The 16,607-nt window shown below is 42.0% G+C and overlaps 1 protein-coding gene across 1 annotated transcript in view; it reads right to left on the bottom strand.

Annotated features, from left to right (window-relative positions):
• The window catches only part of TNFAIP2 (TNF alpha induced protein 2), a 44,749-nt gene extending 28,769 nt beyond the window's left edge, over positions 1-15,980 (bottom strand). The window contains exon 1 of the mRNA XM_060755097.2: positions 15,844-15,980. The gene's annotated coding sequence lies outside the window, so the exon portion shown is untranslated. The remainder of the gene's footprint in view (positions 1-15,843) is intronic.
• Between the last annotated feature and the right edge of the window lie 627 nt (positions 15,981-16,607).

The following is a 16,607-nucleotide window of genomic DNA, read 5'->3' as shown; positions in this document are numbered from 1 at the left end:
TTTGCGTGTGTAGGGAGGGAAAAAACACTCTCTTGTTTATTTTAAGGGTTACAAGGAAACAGGAAATCTTGATAGTCATGGGTCCCAAGGGAAGAATACATCTCTTAATGTCATACTAATTGCACTTACCAAACAATAGTTCTATATTTTCCAAAGTTCAAAATGTTACTGAAGAATTATGGGCAAGGGATGAAGTGTGTCTTTTCTCAGTCTCCATGCCAGAATTCCCACATCACACACTTTTGGGGAAACGTTATCTGAGTATTTCATGTTGGGTATTTAATTTTAGAGAGCTAGTCAGTGTACACATCCGTGGAAAACAGTGTGATTTAAATCACAACACTTTAACTCTATTTTAAACCATGTCAAAAAGTAGGAAATGCTGGTTTAAATCACTGGAAGAAGCTTGTCTCTCAATGGCATCTAACACATTTCTTCAGTTATTGTGCATACTAAATGTTTAAATTTGCAATAGACACAGCAGTCCTACAGTACAGACTAAGGACAGGAATTGTGTTGTTGGAGTGCAGTTCCTAGCATTCCTCACCATTAGCCATTCTAAGAGCTGCTGGGACATCCAGTCCATCAGTCTCTGAAGAGCCACATAATTTCTTCCCATAATATAGATTTAAGAGAAAATGCCACTGAACTAAGCAGGCTCTCTTCTGAGTTGTCATGTATAGTATAGGCCGAATATCCCTTATCTGGAATTCCGAAATCTAAAATGCTACAAAATCCAAAAATGTTCACATGAGTGAATGAGCTGATGACCCCTTTGCTTTCTTATACAGTAGAGTCTCACTTATCCAATATAAATGGGCAGGCAGAACGCCAGATAAACAAAAATGTTGGATAATACGGAGTCTCCTACTGTTACCTGCCTAACACAGTGCTAGATGAAACAGTCAGTTAGGAAATAAAGACAGAAACTTTCAGACAGGAGGGACCTTTATTTTGTTATCTCACCTCTGTCTACCTTGAACATATATGTATGTACACGTGAGGCATTGAGGCGATACAGGGAGTGAGGAATCAACCCTCACAAACTCAATGACTTGCAGTTTATGCTGGGAACCCGCTATTTCTGTCTCTGTGGTGCCTTTATTAATATGTGTTTGTTACAGGATGCAATCTTTATATGTCTGTGTGTATTTCTTCAATGTGTAATCCAAACCTGAAGTCAATATGTAGCTTCCAACTTCTCCTCACAGGTTACCTTAATGTAATCACAGACTGATTTCCAGCCGTGTAACTTTAGTCCTGTAACTTGACACGAGACCTCAATATATATGTCATAACAAAGAAATGTTTATTTATGGATTCTTTTGCACATAAGCTTATCTGTTACAAAGTACTTCACTTCAGTTCCACTTGGATATTATTGCAACTGTCTTTCATTTCTTTAAATACATGAAATTATTATTATATAACATTCAAACAGTTAACTTATTTCTACTCTGTTAATCCACTTTCTTCTCCTTCAAAATATATTTCTCAGCCTCCTGGCTGGTTAGCTTATGACTTTTAGTCACTCTCTTCTGTCACTAGTTTGACTGAAAACTTATTCCTCAAAGAATCTCTATCTCTCAGTTCTACTTAACTGATAATTTAGACTTATTCTAGCTTTTTCTTTACTTCAGTATAACAATGGAAGCTACAAACTTAAAAATTCTGATCCTCTTCCCTCTAGCTCCTGGATAGAGACTTGCTACTTGTTAAAATGTTCCCCTCTGTTTTTATCTAGCTCCATCCCTTTTTTGCTAGCCACTCTAAAATGGATACATTTCTATTGCAAAGGCTATGTATCCATGATAACACAGCAACCAATCAGATGTAACCAACTCTTGACTGCCCTTGCCATAAGATCAATACTAACAAACATAGACAATAAAACTTCACTATAATTAGCTTTTCCATTACACTAGACACCAAGATTACTAACAACATGGACTCAAAGGGTTAAGGCAAGACAACGCCTCAAGGCTAGAGCAGGAGGAAGTGCCCAGATGTGGAAGAGGAATGTAGAAATCACAGGGGGAAGGAGGGAGGACACTTCCACTTTTGGTTCTGCTTCTTTTTCTCCTTTTCTCCCTCCCTCCCCCTCCTTATCTTGTCTTTTTCTCTTATTGGAAATTGAGCGAGAATTGGGGAGTACTCCTTTAATTGAAGGGGAAATGCTGGAGGAAAACGGGGCGTCAGATAAGAGCGTCAGATAAGACAGATTGTCAGATAAGCGAAGGTCCGATAAGTGAGACTCTACTGTAGTTACATGTAAGCAGACTTTGTTCCATGCATATTGTGTATTTTGTACAAAAGATGTACTTGAAGCATACATGATGTGTTCAGACTTGGGTCCCATCTCCAAGATATCACATCATGTACATATATGCAAGCATAGGGATTCCAAAATTCCCAAAATCTCAAACACTTCTGGCCCCAACTTGTAAAGCATGTGGAGACAGTGTCAATGTGATCTAAAAGGAATTATTTCCCCACTTCTTTCTGTTTCAGTTCTCTCTTTTTTTCCTTTTCTTGTAACTATCCTGCCTAAATCCCACAAACCTTTCTAAACCATTTTTATGTTATGCAACTCATCTGCTTTGTATTTAGAGCAAGCGAGAGCAAAAGAATCTCCACATAGCAAAGGCTTGTATTAAATTCCAGGCAGAAGCAGAGGCGCCATGTCACTCTTTGTTGCAGAACCAACAAAAAGTTCTTTGGCACTTCAAAGCCTAACAAGCTTTGTTGGGCATAAACTTTCATGGACTGCAACCATTTCCTCAAACATGCAAAATTTTGCTTTAGTTGCCAGATTATCTATATACTTGGGTTGGTTGTGTTGTGTTAGTGAGAGCACTGTGGGATGGAAATTAGCCAACACAGGGATAATAAAAATACAAAAAGGACCTGAGATAATGATCACCTTGCACATTTGCAAAACAAAGTTAGGTAACAGACATTTTTGCAATTAAAAAGATATTCACACATGTGGTGTTAACTATATATTGACTTATAGAGAGTAAACAAGGCACTGAGAGGCAACAGTGTTCGACTAGGGTTTCATCTATATTGTAGAATTAAAGCAGTTTGACACCACTTTAATTATCATGACTCCGTTCTATGTAATCATGGAATTTTGAGTTTTTCAATGTCTTCAGCCTTTTCTGCTAAAGAGTACTGGTATCTCACCCAATTGCAACTCTCAAGTTTCCACAGCAGTAAGCCACGGTAATTAAAGTGGTGTCAAACTGCATTAAACTGCTGGTGCTGAGGATGGAGGGCAGACCAGACTCTGTACCCAATTATTTCCATCAGTGCCTCGAGGCCGTTACTGGATGGCTGCGTGCCAGCAGGTTGAGGGTGAATCTAGCAAAGACAGAGATCCTATGGCTGGGTCGACCAGGCAGTGGGGATATCCAGCTGCCTACCCTGGATGGCGAGGCGCTATGCCCGTCATCATTGGTAAAGAGTCTGGGAGTCCTTTTGGACCCTCTGCTGACGATGGAGGCCCAGGTCTCCGCCGTGAGCAGAACCGCCTTTTTTCACCTGTGACAGGTTAGACGGCTGGCCCCCTACCTGTCCAGGGATGACCTAGCTACTGTGATCCAGGCTACGGTCATCTCAAGTTTGAAAAATAAATAAATTGTATAGTGTAGATCACCCTAGGACTCTGGGAAGCCAGGGCTCAAATACTGGCTCAGCTTTGGCAAGTCACAAGCCGCCTCTATTACATCAGTCACTTAATTTGAAGCTAGTTTGGAGCATTATGCTCCTGATTGGCCCCAAATTAACCATGATTGGGCCAGACCCTCCATGATGCTGTGTTGATGTCCAGCCCACCCCACCAGGTCAAGAGTGCATTAGACCCACTGGCCCATGCCCTTGTACTCTGGGTCATCGCAAGCCACAGAGTTTCAGGCAAGAGCCTGACCATTGCAGACATGCCTGCTGGCATAATGGGGCACCCATGTGATCAGCATATAGGACGGAATGAGCCCCCTTTTCCTGCTGATCACACAGACATCAAACAATGGGCTCAGCAGATGAGATCCTAACAGCCAAGGTCTTGTAGGAGTGCCATGGCCAGCAAGGAGTGGCAGAGCAACACAAGGCTGACCAAATACAGGGTGATGTGCATGGAAAATGTATTAAGTTCCTGTGGGAACCTAGTTACTTTGCAAGTATTCCAAATACAACACATTGCTGAAATTCAGGTTTGAGCAAATGATAAATCACAGATTGGTACTGGAAAGAATGTATAGAATCTACTGGCAAAAGAAGAAAAAGGTCTTCATGTGCTTATTAATTATTGAATTTTATTATTTAAACATTTTTGTTATCCTGTTTTATTAAAAGATCAGCGAGTTTTGGCCCTTATAATATTGATCGACATTCTTCAGGGGCTATACTAGAATATAGATCAATGCAACCAGGCATGTAGCCGGGGGGGGGAGGGGGGGAGGGGGGCTTTAGCCCCCCCCCCCCGAAATTTTCATGGTGGTTCGCGAAAAGGCCTTATTGGTGCATTATTTAAACTGTTGTGTTTATTCATATCATGATCTGATCACCATACTCAATATATCCCATATGCATGGGGGTATTGGGGTAATGATACAAAAGGTTTGCTAGGCTAGACCCTCTTTCACTCAGACTCAGCCCCCCCCCCCCAAAACTCAGCCCCCCCCCAAAACTCAGCCCCCCACGAAACCCCCCCTGAAAAAAATTCAGCCCCCCCCCCCAAACGAAATCCTGGGTACGGGCCTGAATGCAACAAACAATAAATTAAAATTCAAAGTTTAGGAAAGACAACACATATTTCTAGTTGTTTACATATAAAAGCTTGGGAGTAGGAATTGAACATTTACAAAATCTTTAAATCAGCTGCTTGTTTCAGAAACAAAGTTTGGGGGACTTTTTAATCAGTATATTTTAAAATGTATTTCTTGCCATAAGAGAGGATTTTCCTCAGGGATATATATTTGATAGGGCTGGGCGGTTTCGTTTCGTTAATTCGTAATTCGTTAATAATTCGTTAATTTTTTCAATTACAAAACAATAACGAACCATTCTGGAGCAATTATTAAAAAAAACGAATTTTCAAAAACGTTTTGTAAATGCTTTGTATTTCGATATTGTATTCGTTTCGTTATTGTTTTGAGGTCGTTTCGTTATTATTTCCGCATGTCTGGGCCAGTTTTATGGTTTAATTAGTGAAAAAAAATTATAATATCACACCAACAGTCAAGAACAGAGGGAGAGGGAAGCTTCAGAAGGTTTTGGAGGTTTTTTAGTGTATTTCGCGGTCGCGTCCGCCATTAACGAATCGATTCGTTATTGTTTCGGAAATCGATTCGTTAATTTTTTACCATTTACGAAATTTCGTAAATATCGAACTTTTTAAAAGGAAAAAAGTTTAAAACCCCAAATACAAATCGATTTTAGAAACAAATTTTTCCGTTGTTACCCAGGCCTAATATTTGACCTTTGTATCTGCATCCAGTTACAGTATAACCAAATATGCTGAGCTATGTGAAAGATTTCACAATGTTTCTGCATCATACTCTGTCTTTTGTCACAGACATTTCAAACAATTCCATTGATCTGGTTTGACCAGAAATATTGAAACAGCCCAATCTAGTTTCATTACAACCAATGGCACACCACAATTGTTAGTTTTAACTGGATTGTGCCTTTGGAATGTGCTTTGCTTTACTTTTGGATATTTTTCACACTTAAGAGCTTCCCTCCCCTTTCTGTTTGTGCTCTTCACGATGAAGAAAACAGTATTTTTTTTTCAAACTTTAAAACACTGTAGGCAAAGATGGGAGATCTTATATCTTAAAGGATTATGCTGAATTATTTAAAATTAAATCAGGTGCTCTAAATGCATAATCTATTTGAACTGCATAGTGTCATAATTTTCTTTTTTCCAATTAACCTAATCTGAAGTATGTAAGCTTCCACTTATAACTTCGGAGAATGATTCAATTGGATTTTCAAGTGGGCTGAATTAGCTAAGACAATCACAATTCATCTTCTGTCACCCCACTCTTTCAACTTCGTTCAAAGCACTGGTTCCCAAGCTGTGGTCCACAGACCACCAGGGGTCCTCAAGAACTAAAATATGGTCCACGGCCTCACCATTACTACACCATTGCAACTAGAGCGAGCGGTCTCGCAAAACCCTCTTAGAGTGCCGAGGCAATGGGGATGTCAGGAGGGGAGAGGCTTGACTGCAATACAAGACACAACATGCTGTGTATTTTATTCTCCATACTATTTCTTCAGAGTTCATAGAATCATTGAATCGTAGAGTTGGAAGAGACTTCATGGGTCATTCAGTCCAACCCCCTGCCAAGAAGCAGGAAAACCACATTCAAAGCACCCCTGACAGATGGCCCTGACAGAGGTATTCTGCATCATTAGTAGTAACTAGCTGTCCTCTGCCACACGTTGCTGTGGCCCACCAGTGTTCACATTTGGGCATATGGAGTATTCATGCCAAGTTTCGTCCAGATCCATCATTGTTTGAGTCCACAGTGATCTCTGGATGTAGGTGAACTACAATTCCAAAACCAAAGGACACTGCCCACCAAACCCTTCCAGTATTTTTCATTGGTCATGGGAGAACTGTGTGCCAAGTTTGGTTCAAATCGTTGGTGGGGTTCAGAATGCTCTTTGATTGTAGGTGAACTATAAATCCCAGCAACTACAACTCCCAAATGACAAAATCAATTTTTTGAGTGAAGGACATACATTGGGTTGTTAGGTGTCTTGTGTCCAAATTTGGTGTCAATTCGTCCGGTGGTTTTTGAGTTCTGTTAATCCCACTAACGAACATTACATATTTATATAGATTCCTACTTTGCATTTGAGTTTCTATGTCCCTTCAAAACTGACTCTGAACTATGATGCTTTCACAGAGGTCTTGTGGTAAGAGGTATTCAGAAGAGTTTCCCTTTAGATGAGGGTGTGACTTCCCAAGGTTGGATTTCTATGGTAGGGATTCAAACCCTGGTCTTCCAGAGTTGTAATCCAAATCCAAATCTACTGCACTGTACTGGATAACATGTACTGTGCAGATCAGTTACAACACCTTTTAGGATATTGACAAGCTGGAACACGTTCAGAAAAGGGCAGCCAAACTGGTCAAAGGTCTGGAAGGCAAGTTTTATGTGGAGTAGCTCAGGGGGTTGGTATGTTTAGACTGGAAAAGAGAAAGTTAAGAGGTGATATGAAAGCCATGTTTAAATATTTGAAAGGATGTCATATTGGAAGTGGAGAAAGCTTGTTTTCTGCTGGTTCAAAGACTTAAGTCACAGATTCAAATTACAGAAAAAGAGATTCCACCCAAACACCAGGAAGAACTTAATAAGAACTGTTTGAAAGTCGAACTCACTGCCTTGGAAGAATTTGAACATAAACTGGATGGCCATGTGTCAGGAGTGCTTTAATTGTGTATTCCTGCATGGTTTGGGATTAGACTAAAGGACCCTTCAGCTCACTTCCAATTCTATGATTCTATCACTTGAAATATCTTGTATACAGTCAGTCCTCTATATCAATGTATTCTGAATCCATGGATTCAGCTGTCCACTGCCTGAAAAAAAAATTAATCCAAAAAGTAAACCTTGGACATTTTTATATACTGTATATACATTACTGTATATAGCTGGATGTCTTGATACAGTTTGGAATCCACAGGAGTTCTGAAATCAATTCGCAGTAATACTAAGGGTCTTCCTGTGTACCAATCTTTCCTAACCTATTGCCAGAAATTTGGAAAAATTACTTCTTTGAATTATAGCTCTTAGAACCCCAAACAGTATAAGACTTGAATGTGTTACAGTTTATTTGATGGTCAGGCAAATTGGATGTGTCAAAAGCACTTGTTACTGGGTTGTTGTGGGTTTTCTGGGCTGTATGGCCATGTTCCAGAAGCATTCTCTCCTGACGTATCACCCACATCTATGGCAAGCATCCTCAGAAGTTTTGAGGTTTCTTGGGAACAAGATAAGTGGGGTTTATATTTCTATGGAATGTGCAGGGTGGGAGACATTCCACCTGTCCTAAAATCAGGAGAGTAAATAAAGAACAACACTCAAAAACAGGGGAATTCCAGACAAGAAACCATCAGGGCCAGATAATCACCTCCCAACAAAGGAATCCTCCAGATAGCAAGCAACCAAGCCTTGAAGCTTCAAGGCTGTTCAACGCTAATCGAGGTGATCAATTGCAACATTCACACTTGCCTCAAACACACAAGAGTTTTTCTCCTATCCTGAACATTATTCCACAGATATATAAACCCCACTTGTGTTGTTTCCAACAAACCTCACAACCTCTGCCATAGAGGTGAAATATCAGGAGAGAATGCTTCTGGAACATGGCCATGCAGCCCGCAAAACTCACAGCAACCCAGGGATTCTGGTCATGAAAGGCTTTGACAAAGCACTTGTTATTGTTTGCAAGAAAAGCTCTCCTGCTTTAATGTATAATCACATTAAAAGTATATGAGAGGCTGCAAGGGACTGAGCTCTACACATTAAAACAGAAACATGCCCTTGACAATACTAAGCAATTATACTCTGAGCAGAAATTCCAAACTGGAACTTTGTTGATCTAACCCTGTGACATTATCCACATATTATCATAATTTATGTCCAACAAGATTACAGTAATCAGGACCCCTGCGGTATCTACTGGAGGCAGTGTTTATTTTATCTTGGTTTTGTTTAGTTTGGGGCTCTCTTTTAGATTTAGGAGTAGAACAGCTAAACTATTGGCTCATTTGAGACAGGGTCTGTTTTTTTTTTCCTGAATGAGCCATCACCACAACCGTCGCAGGTAGGAATGTCCTATTATCCAGTGTCACTGACATAATGAATTCTGCTCTGTAAATTTTCCTGTTCCAATACAAGTAAATAATGCGCTCTTCTCCATATGTAAAAACACCAGCTGCTTCATGCGATACTCCAGATGTGGGATTCATGCTTGCTCTAGCTCTCATTCAACTGCAAATCCCAGCAAACTTAGCCAGCATAGGCAGTGGTGAAGAACGTTGAGAGCTGCAATTCAGGATTTTTTGGAGGACCACACAGTTTCCCCCTTGCTCTACTGGGCTGGAAGTTGATGTTATTTCTCACCAAATTCCTGACCACTGGATAAGCTAGCCAGGGCTTCTGGGATTTAGAGTCACTAGAGAATCAAAGGTTGGACACTACAGATCTATATTATAGAATTAATGCAGCAAATGCAGTTTGCCACTCTTTTAACTACCATGGCTCGATACCATGGAATCCTGTGAGCTGTAGATTGGGGAAGCAAACAACCTGGGAAGAGAAGACTACAAACCTTGGTGAAAAGGAACTGTCATGATTCCATAGCATGATATCATTTATTTATGTATTTATTTAGAGCATTTCGATCCCGTCCTTCTCAACCCCCAAAGGGGGACTCAGGACAACTTAGATGCTGACAAGATACAGTTAGAACACAACATTTCATGCAAACAAGTCAACAACAATAAAAATACATTAAAAAGCAATAAAATACATTAAAAATATTGGCCCTTAAAATATTAACACAACCAATTGTGAGTTCGCAAATCCAAATCATAGTCCAGAGCTTCAGTCCAAGGTCTCTGAATTAACAATTCTCACAAGTCGTTACAGTTGTTGCTCAGCCAGCTGTCCGAATGCTTGGTCCCAAAGCCAAGACTTGAGTTTCTTTCTGAAGGAGAAGAAAGAAGGAGTTTCCCTGATTTCACTGGGGAGTGCATTCCACAGACAGGTGGCCACCACCGAGAAGGCCCTGTCTCTTGTCCACACCAATCGCGCTTGTGAGGGTGGCAAGATCAAGAGGAGGGCCTCCACCGACGATCATGGCACTTGTAGTGATATCAAACTACATTCATTCTATGGTGTAGATCCAACCTGAGTTGAGTATTTCTCAACTTCTGGTGACCCTATGAATGAAAGACCCTCTCATCAACTGTCCTGCTCAGATTTTACAAACACTGATTGACTCAATCCATAAGCAATCTCCATCTTTTCCTTCTGTCTTCCATTCTTCTGAATGGTATCAACTTTTTCACTGGGATGGAATAATCTCAGAAATACATTGAAGGTGTGTGTGTGTGTGTAAATATGTATGTATGTATGTATGTATGTATGGAGATTCATCCAAGATACCGCTGTGAAGATGTGAAGGGTAGTTTCTTTCACAGTGTACAATTACAGCACTCTCAAACCGGATTGTTGTAGGCTTTTTGGGTGGTATGGTCATGTTCTAGAAGTATTCTCTCCTGACGCTTTACCTGAATCTATGACAGGCATCCTCAGAGGTTGCGAGGTCTTCACAAGCTCTGAGGATGCCTTCCTTAGATGCAGGTGAAACGTCAGGAGAGAATACTTCTAGAACATGGCCATACAGTCCAAAAAACCTACAACAACCCAGTAATTCCGGCCATGAAAGCTTTCGATAATACACTTTCAAACCTCTTTAAATTGCCATGGCTCTATTTTGTGGAGTCTCAGGATTTGTAGTTTGGCGAAGGATATTTAGACTTCACTGCTGAAGTCTATGAATCCTAGGATTCCATCAGAGGCAGCCACAGTAGATAAAGTATTATCAAAGTTCTATGACTGTGCAATATAAAAGGGAAAACTATAGGTAATCCCCAAGTTACAGACAAGATAGGTTGTGTAGGTTTGTTCTTAAGTTGAATTTGTATGTAAGTTGGAGCAGGCACATTTTAAAATTATAACTCCAGCCATATATTTTTCGATTTTGGATAGCATAGGGAAGGGTTAATGCTTCTGAGACATTTGTTTTGCTGTCTGTACCTGTTTAGAAGATTCCACCTCACTTTCTGTAACTGACAATTGGATTTTGAAAAAAAAAAAGGCTTGTTGTGGAAACAAGGATTGGTGAGAAAGGTTCATTGGAGACACCTTTTTCCTCTACAATAAAGGTAAAGGTAAAGGTTTTCCCTTGATCTCAAGTCCAGTCATGTCCAACTCTGGGGGCTGATGCTCATCTCCATTTCTAAACCAAAGAGCTGGCATTGTCCGTAGATACCTCCAAGGTTATGTGGCTGGCATGACTGCATGGAGCACCATTACCTTCCCACCAGAGCAGTACATATTGAAACCAGTCACATTTTGCATGTTTTCAAACTGCTGGGTTGGCAGAAGCTGGGGCTAACAGCGGTAGCTCACCCCACTCCCCGAATTTGAACTGGTGACCTTTCGGTCAGCAAGTTCAGCAGCTCAGCGGTTTAACCCACTGTGCCACCAGGGGCTCTTACAGGAGTGAATTTTTCTTCCTAGGGGTAGATTTCTGTCACTTCCTGTTGTCTCACCCCATTCTTAACTAGGAGTCTTTGTACGGTAATTTGGATTTTTGTGAATTGTACACTAATTCAGATGTTTGTGAATTGGGGACTGCCTGTATAAACATAACGATGTACTTCCTATCTCTCCTCTCAGGTCTTAATGTAGGTAGTTTCTTGTGGGTTTTTTCGGGCTATAGAGCCATGTTCTAGAGGCATTTCTCCTGACGTTTCGCCTGCATCTATGGCAAGCATCCTCAGAGGTTGTGACTCAGAGGTCACAACCTCTGAGGATGCTTGCCATAGATGCAGGTGAAACGTCAGGAGAAATGCCTCTAGAACATGGCTCTATAGCCCGAAAAAACCCACAAGAAACTAGTGATTCCAGCCATGAAAGCCTTCGACAATACCTTAATGTAACTCTTAAAACAGTGGTTTTTCTTACTCTGGTCCTCCAGACATTTGGAATTTCCATTCCCAGAATTTGCAAGCACCAGCCATATTGTTTGGGATTTCTGGGAGCTAAAGTCCAAAATATCTGGAAATCTAGAGTCTGAGATCCACCATTTTTTAAATATACACCCATACTTCTGTTTTGGAAGGAGAGGCACCTATAGTTATCCACCTATGGTGACCCCATAAGTGGAAAACACTGCCAGTTCAGTTTTTTCTAAAAACCAGATATTTCGACTGTGTAAATCTTGGTACATGTAAATACAATGCCAAATGAACACAATGTGTGCTTTGCGCCTTGCTTTCATCCTCTACTATTACCAGACTCTCAACAGGAATTAGTAGCTCTTATCTACTTTACAGCAGCAATTCACTAACGACTCTGCCAAAACTAACAGAACAATTCAAAAGCTTATACACCAAAGCAATTTCCAACTCAAACTGTATCTACACTACAGAAGTAATAGTCTGACACCACTGCCTCGGCTCAATGTTATAGAATCCTGGGATTTATAGTTTAATAAGACAACCTGGCAGAGAAGACTAAAGATCATGTGGAACTACAACTCCCATAATTCTACAGCACCTTTTTTTCCATTTCAGGAGCGACATGAGAAACTGCAAGTTGCTTCTGGTGTGAGAGAATTGGCTGTCTGCAAGGACGTTGCCCTGGGGATGCCTAGATGTTTTTGATGTTTTATCATCCTTGTGGGAGGTTTCCCTCATGTCCCTGCAAAGGGGAGCTGGAGCTGATAGAGGGAGCTCATCTGCACTCTCCCCAGGATTCGAACCTGCAACCTGTTGGTCTTTAGTCTTAGCAGCACAAGGGTTTAACCCATTGCACCACCAGGGGCTCCTCCTACAGCAGTGTTTCTCAACCTGGGGGTCGGGACCCCTGAGGGGGTTGTGAGGGGTGTCAAAGGGGTCGCCAAAGACCATCAGAAAACATAGTATTTTCTGTTGGTCATTGGGATTTTGTGTGAGAAGTTTGACCCAATTCCATCATTGGTGGAGTTCAGAATGCTCTTTAATTGTAGGTGAACTATAAATCCCAACAACTACAACTCCCAAATGTCAAGGTCTATTTTCCCCAGACTCCACCAGTGTTCACATTTGGGCATATTGAGTATTTGTGCCAAGTTTGGTCCAGATCCATCATTGCATGAATCCATAGCACTCCTCTGGATATAGGTGAACTATAACTCCCAAACTCAAGGTCAATGCCCACCAAACCCTTCCAGTGTTTTCTGTTGGTCATGGGAGTTCTATGTGCCAAGTTTGGTTTAAATCCATCGCTGGTGGAGTTCAGAATGCTCTTTGATTATAAGTGAACTATAAATCCCAGCAACTACAACTCCCAAATTACAAAATCAATCCTCCCCCCAACCCCACAAGCATTCACATTTGGGCATATTGGGTATTTGTGCTCAGTTTAGTCCAGTGAATGAAAATCCATCCTGCATATCGGATATTTACATTACGATTTATAACAGTAGTAAAATGACAGGTATCGAGTAGCAACGAAAACATTATTATGGTTGGGGGTCACCAGAACATATGGAACTGCATTAAGGGGTCACGGCATTAGCAGGGTTGAGAACCATAGTCCTACAGCATTAAGACATTGTAGTTAAAGTGGTGTCAAGATGCATTAATTCTACTGTGTAGATGCTCCTTGTGTAACATTTATACCAGTGTAAGAGCCATTCCTCCTGCCTCATTGAATTTGTAGTGACAAAACTGGTACTCGAAAGGAAAGTGTAAATAAGGGAAGAATAGCTCTCATCATGCCAGTCAGCCAAAGAAAGCAATGCCAGCTGGGGACAATAGAGTCTGTAGTTCTGGTGCATGGATGCTGTTGTATCCCTTACAGTCATTCCCGACTTATGACAACTCTTAAGGTGAACCTATCATGGTAGAATTTGTTCAAAGGAGGATTTGCCATCCTCTGTGGCTGAGAAAACGTGACTTGGCCAAGGATACTCAATGGGTTTCCATACCTGAAAGGGGATTCGAACCTTGGTCTCCCAGTATTCTAGTCCAACGCTCATATCACTCCACCACAATGGATATACCCTCTGATATTTCATTGATGAATACCATGACAGAAATATCGAAGCAACATTGAGAAATATCTAAGCAACACTGTGGTGTGGTCAAGATAGCAAATGTTTTCAGTGAGGAAGAAACCACAAGCTAGAAGATGCTGCAGCAGTGAAGTGATGGGAAGGGTGGCCACCAGATCCCCTTGGATATTGATTCCTTTGCTTACCAACGCAGCTATGACTTTTGAATCTCCCTCTGCATTTCCTTTCCTTCCCTGGGGGTTGAAATTTGTTGTTCATTTTGTTTAAAAAGTTGGGAAAAGTCTGAGCATCTCAAAACAGGAGGAATCGGTCAAAGGGGAAGGCAAACAGCAAATGAAAAGCTGCAATAGCTTTCTCTGAAATACTCCAGGAAATGCCAAAGAGATGTCTCTGAGTATAAAGGTGCCTCTTTACACCATAGAACGAATGCTATTTGACACCACGTTAACTGCGACGGCTCAGTGCTATGGCAACTTGGGGTTTATAGTTTGGGGAGACACCAAGACTCTTTGGCAGAGATGGCTAAAGACCTTATGATACTATAACCCCAAGAATTCCATAGTACTGAGCCACCAGTTCCAAGTACTGTCAAACTGCATTCATTCAACCCTTTAGCAAGTATTTCTCAACATCATCATCATCATCATCACTTTATTTCTTAATTAGTCGCTCTCCACCAAAGTGCTCCTGGGGGTTGGGACCCCTGGGGGGGTCATGAGTTGGGTTTCAGAGGGGTCGCCAAAGACCATCAGAAGACACATGTTTCTGATGGTCTTAGGAACCCCTTTGGCAGAGAAGGCTGAAGATCTCTCTGCCTGTCTTTCTCTTCCTTTTTGGTGTTGGTGAACTACAACTCCCAGAATTCTAAAACAGCCCCCCCCCCAACCCCACCAGTATTCAGTGTTGGCCATGTAGGTAGTGTGCTAAGTTTGGTGCAGATCAATTGTGTTCAGAGTGCTCTTTGATTGTAGTTGAACTATAAATCCCAGCAACTACAATTCCCAAATGTTCAGGTCTATTTTCCCCAAACTCCACCAGTGTTCACATCTGGGCACATTGAGTATTCGTGCCAAGTTTGGTCCGGTTTGTTTGAGTCCACAGTGCTGTCTGGATGTAGGTGAACTACAAATCTCAAACTCAAGCTCAATGCTTACCGATCCCTTCCAGTTTTTTTTTTTTCCCTGTTGGTCATGGGAGTTCTGTGTGCCAAGTTTGGTTCAATTCCACTGTTGGTGGAGTTCAGAATGCTCTTTGATTGTAGGTGAACTATAAATCCCAGCAACTACAACTCCCAAATGACAAAAATGGTGGAGGTGTGGTGGAGGTCCTTCTTTGAAAGCTTTTAAACAGAGGCTTGATGGGCATCTGTCAGGGGTGATTTGAATGCAATGTTCCTGCTTCTTGGCAGGGAGTTGGACTGGATGGCCCATGAGGTCTCTTCCAACTCTTTGATTCTATGATTCTATGAAAATCAATCCCCTCTCCAACCCTATATGCCAATTTTGGTCCAGTGGGTATATATGCCAATTTTGGTCCAGTGAAGGAAAATACATCCTGCATATCAGATATTTACATTGCGATTCGTAACAGTAGCAAAATTACAGTTATGAAGTAGCAACGAAAATAATTTTATGGTTGGGGTCACCACAATATGAGGAACTGTATTAAGGAGTCATGGCATTAGGAAGGTTGATAGACACTGCCTTAGACATACTACTGTTGTAACATTATGTTGGAAGGGTATGAGATTCCTTGGGCAAACTTGGGTTGTTAGGAATGGTGGGAGTTGAAGTCCAAAACACCTGGAGGGCCCAAGTTTGCCCATGCCTGTTGTAGATCCAGAAAGAGAGCATCTCTGGGGGAAAGCGTGGAGAGAGAAAGGAGAGCCAGGGATCTTTTGGGGAGGCAGGAAAGGATGGACTGGGAAAGGAGGAGAGAGGGAGGAGGTGAAGGCAAGGAAGGACTTACAGGGTCCGGCGGAGCGTGGTTCGGGGCAGGCAGGCAGACAGGCAGGCAGTTCGGCTGGGTCCCGGCTTCTTATTTCTCCCGAGGAGGACGATGACCTGGAGGATATATAGCAGGAAGGAGGAGAGGAGCCCCGCCTGCCCGCCTCCTTTCGCGTTGCCTCTTTTGGAAACTCCGCCTCAGAGGACACGGCCGGGAGGACAACTCGCTCCTGGAAAGTGTTGCGCCACGGAATTTCCCGGCTGCAGTGCAAAAAGGGAGTGAGGAGGGTCGCCCGCTTGCCCCTTTCCCAGCCCCAAACTCTGAAAGCTCTCCTCCTCCGGGATTTTCTGAAAGCTAGTCCTGTTGAGAGTTTGAGTGCCAGGCAAATGATGCATCTCAACTGCAGAGTCCATGCAGTTGGACACAAAGACTTTCACAGCCAGGCTATGTATGGAATCCCAGGAGCTGGAGCTGGACAAGGGCCTCCTCCACCTTCTCTGCCCAAGAGTGCCTCGCAAAACGATAACTCCCTGGATCCAGGCATGGGGGGGGGGGGGGGGGCTTGATGGGCTTCAGACACCCCCCCCCCCCCCCGGAATTCTCATGGTGGTCCGCGAAAAGGCCTTACTGGTACATTATTTAAACTGTTATGTTATTAGGTTCTTGAGGGTTTTTTACCCCAATACTCCCATGCATATGGGATATATTGAGGTAGTGAGGATGCTTGCCATAGATGCAGGCGAAACGTCAGGAGAAAATGCCTCTAGAACATGGCCATATAGCCC

The sequence above is a fragment of the Anolis sagrei genome, chromosome 1 (assembly GCF_037176765.1).
Source record: "Anolis sagrei isolate rAnoSag1 chromosome 1, rAnoSag1.mat, whole genome shotgun sequence".
NCBI classification, from domain to species: domain Eukaryota; kingdom Metazoa; phylum Chordata; class Lepidosauria; order Squamata; family Dactyloidae; genus Anolis; species Anolis sagrei.
This window is presented reverse-complemented; position numbering and strand designations above follow the sequence as displayed.